Source organism: Haematobia irritans, chromosome 4 (assembly GCF_050003625.1).
Source record: "Haematobia irritans isolate KBUSLIRL chromosome 4, ASM5000362v1, whole genome shotgun sequence".
NCBI lineage: Eukaryota > Metazoa > Arthropoda > Insecta > Diptera > Muscidae > Haematobia > Haematobia irritans.
Window position 1 is genome coordinate 53,751,894 of NC_134400.1, and position 13,447 is coordinate 53,765,340.

General features: G+C 34.0%; 1 long non-coding RNA gene and 1 pseudogene across 1 annotated transcript; one reads left to right on the forward strand and one right to left on the reverse strand.

Moving 5' to 3' along the window:
• Positions 1-211: 211 nt before the first annotated feature.
• On the reverse strand, positions 212-1,136 carry LOC142233543 (RING finger protein narya-like; annotated as a pseudogene).
• A 3,047-nt stretch (positions 1,137-4,183) lies between these two features.
• On the forward strand, positions 4,184-4,602 carry LOC142232768 (uncharacterized). The gene is made up of 2 exons (XR_012721203.1): positions 4,184-4,305; positions 4,365-4,602. It is a non-coding gene; the product is annotated as an uncharacterized LOC142232768 (long non-coding RNA).
• Positions 4,603-13,447: the final 8,845 nt, after the last annotated feature.

The following is a 13,447-nucleotide window of genomic DNA, read 5'->3' on the forward strand; positions in this document are numbered from 1 at the left end:
TGGTCTCGCCAAACATTTTTTATAATGTACTTAGCCGGAGGATATTCCTCCAATTATTCGGATGTCGCCGGTCCTTATATCGACATATTTCGTTGAGCAAATGAAAACATAGAAATATAGTATTTCCTATTTCAGATCTAAAGCTGCCTTGGTTTCGTGGGTACTTTTTTGAAATAATTAAAACGATTCGCTGATCATCGAAAAGTTGCTACTGTTAGATAGAACTGTGTTTATTAAAATATTGATGTTTAAAAAAATATGTTCTTTAATGAAAACTAAAATTTGTTTAATTGAATTAAACAATAATAAAGGATTAAAACAAAGTATTCAAAAATTTAGGTATTGTAAATTCTTCGCATCTGCTGCCATTGGTTTCAGTAGTTGTGAGCTCACTTTATACGCAGAAGAACGACCCAGTGTTCTTTCGCTTTCCGAACTATTGGAATTACTGAGGGTGGGGCTTCTGGGAGGAGCATAGTGAACTCTAATATTTTGTGTTCGTTGTGGCATAAAATCTAATGACTCACTGGAACCCGATTTTCCTTCATCCGAATATATTTTATTACGTGGCGATGGATACCGACATTTTGGCTGTGGCGTTGTGTGCTGAACTGTCTCCACTCGTCTTTCATGGTACGCAATATATTCCTTTAGTTGTCTTATTGTGGTTCTTTCCTTCTCAAGTTTTTCATCTAGCGACTTTTGGATTTTTGCGTATGCATGGATTTCGTCCTCGAGCTTCTTCAGCATCCTGCGACATTACCATATGAGTTATTAGCATATTCTCCTGTTCATAATGAATTCTCATAATATTTTGATAATGTTTGATGGGATTATCGAAATATTTCATCATAGTGGACGGCATATCTTTCCCTATTTTCGTAGCCTTATATGGATTGGAGCACAATGGACAATTTGGCTGGAGACATTCCTTGCAGATAATGTGACCACATTGTGATACGTGGAACTTGAGTTTAGGATCGAATAGTTTTCGACAAAAACAGCAGTTGCAGTGCGGAGGAAACATTTTTGTTAAATTACTTTTGAAATAAAGTGGAACAAGTATTTGTTTAACGGTAAAATATATTTGACGCTTATGCAAATATGTATCGCGCAAACTGAACACAACCTCAGGGATGTGATCAGTGTTGCCAATAATTGGTAAAGCTTTTTTTGTTATAAACTATTTTTATGTTGCTGCTAACAGTGTCAATAATTTAAATAATGCGCTTTACACACTATCAGTTATTCCGAACGACAGTGCTCGTGTCGAACATATCCCATATATTGTGCACATTATAAGTTAAGTCCGAAGGCATAATCAATACTGCTGCATGTTTATGGGATCGATAGCACATTTACCGATTATTTAGTCATCGCCGACAAGTCGCATCGATCCGACACACTGTAAGATTCTTTACAAAAACCGACTTTCCATCCGGAATAACTGATAGTCTGTAAAGCGCATAACATTGTTTCTGTCACTGTTCACCTGTCGTCGCCACCGAAGGAACCTCCCCATCCGGCGAGTTTAGCCGCGCAGAACGCCATCATGCCAGAGCTTTGGGTTGGTGACGCATAATCACAATAACATGGAAGTATTTCAGGACGAGGAACAGTACAAGCTTGCAGGTAGCCAGGGGCATACCAATAGATCCTAGTTCCCCTGGAATATGTAAGGTAGTTCCTAGCCTTGCTAACTCATCTGCTTCGCAGTTCCCCGGTATTAGGTAAATATTGTACTGCTCAGCCCTCTCGTTGAGAGATTTGCGGCAGTCGATGGCCGTTTTCGAGTTACGGAACACAGAGTCCAAGGATTTTATTGCAGGTTGACTGTCTGAGTATATATTAATGCCAACATTTATTGGACCATTAATTCTCAGCCAATTCGCCACCTCTCTTATTGCTAATAATTCAGCCTGAACACTACAGTGATTAGGTAATCTTTTCGCTATTCGAAGTTCCAGATCTTTGGAATATACTTCGAAACCCAGTTGTCCATCCAATTTGGAGCCATCAGTGTAGAAATCTATATATCTTTTTGTTGCCGACGGCGGACGCCGCTGAAATCTAACCAGCTTTGAGATGAAGTCATATGACATTTCAATGATTTGAAATTTGGCAGTTATTGGTGAGAGGAGAAGCCGTGAGCGAATACAATTTTGAAGCGCGTATTAATTTGTCTTATTAAATTGTATTTATCATAAACCACTTGAACTTGAATTATAACTATATAAGTGGAAAAGATTACATTGTTACAATTAATAAAATACACTATATGAGAAAAAACAAGGAATCTGTGTCGCATTTAATTTAAGTGCTATCAAAAGGTTCTAAGACGGCTTCTCTGTGAGTTCTTGCAGTAACACTTTTATTCCCCGGGGTCTGTGTACACTTCGCTTCACTGTTGGGAATTAGAGTTTCAAACTTTTTGTCGAAAAGTGTTTTCGACATAGTGTAATCCACTCCGTTAGGCACATTTGACATTATTTTGAGGACCGAACTGTGACCTTTTGACATTTGTTCCGACCACAGCGATAGCTCGCGCAACTGCACAGCCGTTGTTGCAACTGACTGTTTGGCCAAAATGTCAAAAGGCAATAGATGCAGCATGACATTAAGGGAATCTATTCCTGTCTTACTGAATGCGCCTGAGATACACAAATACGCCTTACGCTGAACTTTATATAAACCTGTCGGTTGCTGAAGTGCCGGCCACCAGACTACAACACCATATAGCATTATAGGTCTAACCACTGCTGTGTATAGCCAGTGCACAATTTTCGGATATAAATAACTGACGAGTACTAAATAAGCATAAAATCTATGCAATTGCGATACACATATTGCATTTATTTGTTTTTACAAAAAAAATCTACATTATGGTGCACCACATTACCTGCACATTTTATGAATTCGTGCTTGAAGCCTACCCAATAAACACAGGATGAGCGTTTTTCAAATGCAACAACTTTTCAGTTTGAGGGTAAATATAATTTTCAACATAAATTCAACTTGACTTGAAATAGCTTCCAATTTGCCAAAATGACGAAATCTTTGAAAAGGTGTAGAAGATAATATGAGAAAACTTTGACAAAACACTACCCTAAAATGCAACGAAAAAACCATGTGGTTTTCAATACTTATTTGTGCAACGAAGTTCGTAGTCAATTGCAAGAAATTTAAAAAATGGAAAATTTTAGACAAATAACCAAATAGTTTATAAAAATAGGTAAGTGTAAATAAAAAATGATATAAAACTTTAAGGAAGTCACTAAATGTATATCTCTTTGCCGAAAACTAAAATTATGGATTCTATGTTCTTGAAAACATTAAAAAACTGACCGATGAAAAAATGGTGGACAATTAACTGGAACTGCTTCAAATAGTTTATAATAATTGGTACGTCAATATGAAAAATTAAATCAACACTTTAGAGAAGTCACTAAATTTAAATCTCTTTGCAGAAAACTAAAATCTTTGGATGCTACATTCTTGCAAACATTAAGAAGCTGACCAATGAAAAATGAGTGGCTTATCGACAAGAAAAAGTTTCCAGAAACATTACAAGTGCAACCAATTAAAATTGTTAAAAACAACAAATTGTTGAAATCAACAACATCTGGATGAAAATGTGCATCACATCGTCAGTTTAATTCATATGCTATTATCAGTTTAAAATGGATATTTTGTGAATTCCTTCTGCTGGAAATCAATTCTAACACGCGGTCCAGTACGTTCTTAATTTCAAATTGCCCGCATGTTAATAAATTTTAATGCTGTTTTATGACACCAAAAGGAAGGAAATCGAATTATCAATGCAAACGTGTTTACTAATAATGTTTAAGATATTTAAAGTTTTGTTGTTTGTTTTTTTTGTTCTTATTTTTTGATATGTTTGAACCTGTGCCGTTTAACTTTTTCAATTCCATGGAAGTTCTTTTAAGGCGGTTTTGCAAATTACGATATTTTAAATTTTTTGTTGATTTTTAATGGAAAAAATATATTTATACAAAAATATACACTGGTAGAAAAAAGGCGGTATGCGGCCATTACCGTTTGGTATTAATAAATTGATTCGCGTTACCTTTTAATTTTGGTACCACTTTGTATCAAATAATTTACATCCGGTATTATTGTGGTATTAACTATCACAACGCTGTAACACATGATATATAGATGTTGCGACCAATTGTAATTGGTCGCCTTGGTAGTTTAGTTTTTTTTCATGTGGCTTGTAAATAACAATAATTTGGGATAAGATGACGAAAATTAAATGAATTCAGTGAATAATGCGAAGTATAGGTAAGTTTAATATTTTTTAGCATTATTTATGTTTTCTAATTCGATCATCCTATAATTAGATGCGCAACTGACATACAAAAACCTTCCAAATACAACAACAGACGACTTGAGGGATGCAGTGCCTGAATTGCGACATGGAGCTGAATTGGGAGAAAAAATTTGCATGGAGAAATGACTTGAGGGATGCTGTGCCTGAATTGCGACATGGATGTGAATTGGAAGAAATTAAACTTTGCATGGAGAAATGATTAGGTTTTTGTATGTATGTTATGTATTAAATGAAGTACGTAACAAAGACATTTTACGTGTGTTTTATTAAACTAAATATTATTAAACCAATACCATTTTGGTATTATTTGGTAATACCGCACTGTTTATACATCAATACCTTTATGGTATAAATAATAGTACCGCTTAGGTATTATTTTCAATATCATATTGGTACTTTCATAATACCGAATCGTACTTTCATGCTTTGCGTACCGCCTGTACCATTCGGTATTGATATTGTACCATACGGGGTTGGCTAACTATCAATAACATACGGTATCAATTTGAGCCCGTATGGTAATAATTTTTCTATGGGTGTAACAAAATAAAACCGATAAACATAAAAAATATATATTTTTTTAATCTCAATAAACAAATTAATCGCTGGTGAGATTTAAACCTGTGTTCTTTATTTTTTCATTCATACTAATAAAGAACATCTCCAGAAGTTGTTAGAATGCATTGGTGTCATATTACGATTGAATTGACGTTTCGATGCGTCATGTTCAATGGCGTTTGTAGCTGAATGTGATAAGGCGTTCTGTTATCGTGTCAACAAACCCAGGCTCAACCCCCGGTCGGAGCGAAAAAGTTTTTCAAATGGGAAAAATTAAATAATAAGAAAATAAAAGTGTAACAAAAAATACTGACAGAAATAAAAAGTGAAAGGGTTGAAGAAAAAAGTGAAAGGAGCAACTTCTAAAGCAGTACAAACAATCCGAAAACCAAGTACTTCTGTCCAATGACAAGCCCATGAAAAATTGGGTGATGATCCAAGTTTTCACTACTTCCGGATCACAAGTTGGTCATCTATATTACTTTCTAGAAGTTCTTTTTTGCTGGGATGGCGGAGGGTACATAAGATACGGCCTGGCCGAACTTACAGCCGTATATATTTGTTTTATTTACTCTTATGTGCTTTTGTTGTAAATAAAATTGAGTTAAAATACTTCGGGATCTAGAACTTCGCTACGTTAGCCAACGAACATTTAAATGGCACTATCCTGCCAGCATTTCAAAGTTCCATTTCATCCTCATCGCTACCACAGACTCGTAAATGTCACTACAACCATCGCCAACTGTGATGGGGGAAACATATCAAAAAGTACAAAATGTACATGAAACTATTTTGCCATCACTATTGTTAGAAAACCCATTTTATATTTTGTGAAACGCCAAGCGCAACTAGCTTATTATAATTTATTTAAATAAAAATGAAAATAATGTGCTGAAAACATAGCTATTACGCTAAAAATTGTGAAAGGTATATGGTGAACAAGTTTCGATTTTCCAAATGGAATAAAGTGATTGTTTTTTCAGGTATTTTTCCAGATACGCTGCCTCCATAGAAAATAAATAAACGGCTGATATACGCTGCAACATGTAACTTGCTACGTGTAAATCAACACCATTCTTTTATTAATGAAACAAGTAAGTAAAGTCTAAAGTCGGGCGGTACCGACTATATTATACCCTTCACCCCTATGTAGGTCAAAATTTGTGTTACCATCTCAACTACTTCACATTTGCTGGAAGCTATATAACATAAAGGAGACAATTTTTTTACTTCTACAAAATCTCTAGAAGTAAAATATAAATCGGCTAACGCTATCCAGTTAATTGGAGGACACTTCCAATGAAAATGGGTCTAAAATGTGTAACAGTCTACCATATTTCCCCAACTCTGGTGTACGTATATATGGGAGCTATATATATAATCTGAACCGATTTTGACTAAATTTGACATGTATAGTTAGAATAATAATTCTGCTATCTATGCGAAATTTCACGTAAATGGCAGTATAACTTTGGCCCCCTGGTCATATGAGTGCAAATCGGACGGAAGATATATATGGGAGCCATATCTAAATCTGAACCGATTTCAACCAAATTTGGCACAATTACCGATACTACCAAACGTACTCCTTGTGCGAAATTTGAAGCAAATCACGGCAAAACCCTGGATTTTGAGGCCATATAAGTTCAAATCGGACGAAAGATATATATGGGAGCTATATCTAAATCTGAATCGATTTTGACCATATTTGGCACATACAATAGTATCGTTAAATATACCGCTTGTGCAAAATTTGAAGTAAGTCAGGGTAAAACTCTGGCTTTTGAGACCATATAAGTCCAAATCGGGCGAAAGATATATATGTGAGCTATATCTATTTCTGAACCGATTTTAACAAAATTTGACACACGATACTATTAAACGTACCCCTTGTGCAAAATTTGAAGCAAATCACGGCAAAACTCTGGCTTTTGTGGCCATATAAGTTCAAATCGGACGAAAGATATATATGGGAGCTATATCTAAATTTGAACCGATTTCAATCAAATTTACCAAACATTGGTAGAATGTCAATTCTACCCTCTGTACAAAATTTCACGAAGATCGGTTGTAAACTTTGGCCTCTGTGGTCATATGAGTCTAAATCGGACGAAAGATATATATGGGAGCTATATCTAAATCTGAACCGATTTGGCTGATATTTTGCAAGATTTTCGAGATTCATAAAATATTTGGATGTACGGTATTTCAAGAAAATCGGTTGATAAACACGCTAACTATGACCAAATCGGGGATAAATATATATGGCAGCTATATCTAAATCTGTACCGATTTTTTCCAAAACCAATAGCGATTGTCTTTATCCCAAGAAACGGCCCTGTGCCAAAATTGAGGACGATCGGACATAAATTGCGAGCTGTACTTTGTGCACAAAATTACATATACAGACAGACGGACGGACGGACAGATAGACGGACATCGCTAAATCGACTCAGAATTTAATTCTAAGCCGATCGGTATACTTAAAGATGGGTCTATGACCACTATTTATTGGCGTTACATACAAATGCACAAACTTATTATACCCTGTACCACAGTAGTGGTGAAGGGTATAAAAAGTTATATTAAATGTGATGAGATAAACGGAAAATATTATATTTATAAGAATTTATAAATGTTTAAATAAATTAATAAAGATCTACACAATCGTGTTTTACTTGACCACAATGATTCTTTGACAACTACCTTAGAATGCACTTTTTCTGATAGTTTGAAGGGGGCTCTTATTGGCGTCTTTCTAATTTGATCTAAAAAGGCATCTAATAATTGCACTGATGAAAACCTTTTTTGTAGTAACTTGGCGTGGTAAAACTTCTCAATAGTGACGGCGCTTTTTCGACGAGGTTTTGATGTCGTATACGATTGTTTTCGACGTGGGGGGATTCTCAGTAGTGCCGTCAAATCCAAAAATTTTGGCAGGGTATAAACTATTTGGAGTAAATTCACTTATTTGTCTAAAATTTTCCAATTCTTTTTATTTCTTCCAATTGACCACGAACTTCGTTGCACAGAAAAGTATTGAACACCACATGGTAGTGTTTTATAAAAATTTTCTCATATTATCTTCAACACCTTTTCAAAGATTTCGTCAACATTTTGGCAAATTGGAAGCCGTTCGCAAACAATTTGAAGATGTATTGAAGAAGAGCTTTTTCAAGTCAAGTTGAATTTATGTTATTTATTTTTAATTTTATTTATTTAACTCATTTTACAACCAAGCCGAAATGGACATATACGGTTACAGAGATACTCATCATAAAGAAATACATTAAATTTACTTAAAAAGCAAGTAAAAAAAATCTAAAGTCGGGCGTGGCCGACTATATTATACCCTGCACCACTTTGTAGATCTAAATATTCGATACCATATCACATCCGTCAAATGTGTTGGGGGCTATATATAAAGTTTGTCCCAAATACATACACCCAAAGAAATTTGTTAGTAGGGACAGCAGAAAAGTCTGCTAAAACAGCAGAAAGTCTGCTGAAAAAGGGACAGCAGTCACTGTTTGCTGAAATAGCAAACATTTCCTGCTATTTTTGAAGCTCGATTACACTAAAACATGTTTTATTTTGGCTAAAACAAATAAAAATGTCAACTTAGGAGCTATCCTAACATAATTAAAACAATATTTTATGAATATCTATAGTATTTGACCAAAAATCTGAATATTTATCGAATTGAGGCATAACAGCAAACAAAATGTTTGCTGATCGTATTTAGGAGCTTGTAAGTATATTACAGTGCAAAAATATACCAAATACTACTTTTGGTTCTTAAATATGCTTTGGGGAAAAATTTATAACGTAAAAATTTTATAAATTGTTGTTCATTTGGCCCTGAAGTACAAAAATATAACAGCAGACATCGACTGATGTTTTTAGCAGACTTTTTTCTATGAGTGTACATTTAAATATCACTCGATCTGAACAGAATTTGATAGACTTCTACAAAATCTATAGACTCAAAATTTAAGTTGGCTAATGCACTAGACTGGAACACAATTTTAGTAAAAAACAAGTAAGAAAAGTCTAAAGTCGGGCGGGGCCGACTATATTATACCCTGCACCACTTTGTAGATCTAAATTTTCGATACCATATCATATCCGTCAAATGTGTTGGGGGCTATATATAAAGGTTTGTCCATAAGCGTAGGAAGGCCTCTGGGGAGGGGGCTTAGACCCCCAGAAAAATTGTAGCCCCCCCAGAATTTGAAAACCTATTTACGATTTGATATTGCTTTTATATAATATTAAACAAGTAAATAAAACCGCACAAAGTTCCGCTAAAGAATTTTCATTTCAATTGCCGATGACAATATATAGCTTTATTTTTATATAAGTGAATTATTTATTATAAGTGAATGTTTGAAGTCTGATATTTATGAAATAAAACTTTGGTTGAACTTATGATTCAAGTTCCTAAATTTATGTTTAGTTTAATAAAGCACCTTTATTAATTTGTTTGGTCAGAGTTTTAGTCGATTTAATTAAAAAAATTGTAATTGATATTAAAGCTATTCTTTTATAAATGAATATCTTAATAACGGTGCAAAAAACCAGAATCTCCAAAAAAGTTATGAAACTGTTCTTTTTGTGTCCGGAAGTGAAGCAAAATTGGCGCAGAAGCGATGAATTTAAGATGGACATGTCATAGGACGGATGCCCACCATTTCAACAACCGTTGCACTGAATTTGCATCACTTCTTAAGGTGTGATCCGAATTCAGTGTTTTGAATGTGAATTAAAAAATTCAAATTGATATTTTCCCAAATAAATAATGGGAAATGGGAACGTTTGACCTAAAATATTTTCAAAACTTCGCAATTTTTCTAGAATGGAATTAGATTTTTTTCGACATCATTTAAATAATTTTTGTCATTTTATTAATTCTTACTTTTTTATCCTATTTGAAACAAAAAATACCCATTAAGAATATTAAAAAAAAAAACGAGTTATAAAAATTGGGTTAAAATAATGACTCCCCTAGGAAAATTATCTAGTTACACTAATGGGTTTGTCCCAAATACATACATTTAAATATCACTCGATCTGGACAGAATTTGATAGACTTCTACAAAATCTATAGACTCAAAATTTAAGTTGGCTAATGCACTAGGCCGGAACACAATTTTAGTAAAAAAAAAAATATGGGAACCATTTAAATCTGAAGCAATTTTAAGAAAACTTCGCAAAAGTTTATTTATGATTTATCGCTCGATATATATGTATTAGAAGTTTAGGAAAATTAGAGTCATTTTTACAACTTTTCGACTAAGCAGTGGCGATTTAACAAGGAAAATGTTGGTATTTTGACCATTTTTGTCGAAATCAGAAAAACATATATATGGGAGCTATATCTAAATCCGAACCGATTTCAATCAAATGTGGCACACATGACTAGATTACTAATTGTACTACTAGTGCAAAATTTCAACCAAATTGGGCCAAAACTCTGGCTTCTGGGGCCATATAAGTCCATATCGGGCGAAAAATATATATGGAAGCTATATCTAAATCTGAACCGATTTCAATCAAGTTTGGCACACATGACTATACTACCAATTGTACTCCTTGTGCAAAATTTCAAGCTAATCGGGATAAAACTCTGGCTTCTGGGTCCATATAAGTGCATATCGGGCGAAAGATATATATGGGAGCTATAAATCTGAACCGATTTCTTCCAAAATCAATAGGGTTCTATTCTGACCCAAATTAGGAACATGTGCCAAATTTGAAGGCGATTGGACTTAAATTGCGACCTAGACTTTGATCACAAAAATGTGTTCACAGACAGACGGACGGACGGACATGGTTATATCGACTCAGGGACCCACCCTGAGCATTATTGCCAAAGACACCATGTGTCTATCTCGTCTCCTTCTGGGTGTTGCAAACATATGCACTAACTTATAATACCCTGTTCCACAGTGTGGCGCAAATGCCTACTAACGCAGGTTTATTTGCCAATAAATTTTAAATATTTGGAACTATTAATATTTTAAATGATATATATATATATATATATATATATATATATATATATATATATATATATATATATATATATATATATATATATATATATATATATATATATATATATATATATATATATATATATATATATATACACTCCCAACCATATTTTGCTTCAAGCATATACATTTTTGGGTGTTGCCCAAACATTTATATGTTTGATTTCTTCACGTTCAATGGCGTTTGTAGTTGAATGTGATAAGGCGTTCTGTTATCGTGTCAACAAACCCAGGTTCAACCCCCGGAGCGAAAAAGTTTTTCACATGGGAAAAATTAAATAATAAGAAAATAAAAGTGTAACAAAAAATACTGACAAAAATAAAAGTCAAAGGGTTGAAGAAAAAAGTGAAAGGAGCAACTTCTAAAGCAGTACAAACAATCCGAAAACCAAGTACTTCCGTGACAATGACAAGCCCATGTAAAATTGGGTGATGCTCCAAGTTTTCACTACTTCCGGATCACAAGTTGGTGATCCATATTACTTTCTAGAAGCTCTTTTTTGCTGGGATGGCGGAGAGTACATAAGATACGGCCTGGCCGAACTTACAGCCGTATATATTTGTTATATTTACTCTTATGTGCTTTTGTTGTAAATAAAATTGAGTTAAAATACTTCGGTATCCAGAACTTCGCTACGTTAGCCAACGAACTTTTAAATGGCACTATCATGCCAGCATTTCAAAGTTCCATTTCATCCTCATCGCTACCACAGACTCGTAAATGTCACTTCAACCATCGCCAACTGTGATGGGGGAAGCATATGAAAAAGTACAAAATGTACATGAAAGTATTTTGCCATCACTATTGTTAGAAACCCATTTTATATTTTGTGAAACGCCAAGCGCAACTAGCTTATTATAATTTATTTAAATAAAAACGAAAATAAAGTGCTGAAAACATAGCTATTACGCTTAAAATTGTGAAAGGTATATGGTGAACAAGTTTCTATTTTCCAAATGGAATAAAGTGATTGTTTTTTTCAGGTATTTTTCCAGATACGCTGCCTCCATAGAAAATAAATAAACGGCTGATAGACGCTGCAACATGTAACTTGCTACGTGTAAATCAACATCATTCTTTTATTAATGAAAAAAGTTATATTAAATGTGATGGGATAAACGGAAATATATTATATTTATAAGAATTTATAAATGTTTAATCAAATTAATAAAGATCTACACAATCGTGTTTTACTTGACCACAATGATTCTTTGACAACTACCTTAGAATGCACTTTTTCTGATAGTTTGAAGGGGGCTCTTATTGGCGTCTTTCTAATTTGATCTAAAAAGGCATCTAATAATTGCACTGATGAAAAACTTTTTTGTAGTAACTTGGTGTGGTATAACTTCTCAATAGTGACGGCGCTTTTCCGACGAGGTTTTGATGTCGTATACGATTGTTTTCGACGTGGTGGGGATTCTCAGTAGTGCCGTCAAATCCAAAAATTTTGGCAGGGTATAAACTATTTGGAGTAAATTCACTTATTTGTCTAAAATTTTCCAATTCTTTTTATTTCTTCCAATTGACCACGAACTTCGTTGCACAGAAAAGTATTGAACACCACATGGAAGTGTTTAATAAAAATTTTCTCATATTATCTTCAACACCTTTTCAAAGATTTCGTCAACATTTTGGCAAATTGGAAGCACTTCGCAAACAATTTGAAGATGTATTGAAGAAGAGCTTTTTCAAGTCAAGTTGAATTTATGTTATTTATTTTTATTTTTTATTTATTTAACTCATTTTACAACCAATCTGAAATGGACATATACGGTTACAGAGATACTCATCATAAAGAAATACATTAAATTTACTTAAAAAATAATAATAAAAATAATTAGGACTACAATCAAGGACTGCATGATGGCAAATATTCGATGGGAAAATTGCAAGGGTTGTAACGACACCAAGCAAATATGGCCCCATTTAAACTTAAACCGCACACTAGATATGCTAGTGTTCTCAAGGCGTCAGATAGCACTCCTGATATCTGCTATAACGGGTCGCTGCCTGATAGGCGAATTTGCAAAAACTATAGGTGCGAAGTACAATGACTATTGTATAAGCTGTCATGATGTGGAGGAAAAGGAATCAATTAAACACCTCTTGTGTGAGTGTCCTGCTTTTTGTGTAAAGATAAGTACTATGTTCGCTTTTCGCATGGAAATTTTCGTGGTTACTTTATTAAAACAGTTCAATATAAAGCAGACAAATTAACTCAATTGATGCGTAGTTTCTTGTTCCTATAGATTTCGGTAAGACTTTACAGGAATAAGTTTGTTTTCATTTATAATTTTGGTTATTTAAGGAAAAGTAATCGCGATAATAAAGTGGTTTTCAACTCGAAAACCGAATAGAACCTACCCTTAGGGTAGGTACTATGTTCGGTTTTCGGTTTCAGCGTAAGCGAATTTTAGGAGCATATAGCTTTAGATTACTGGCTGACCTGGAAAACGTTAACTTAAGCAGTTT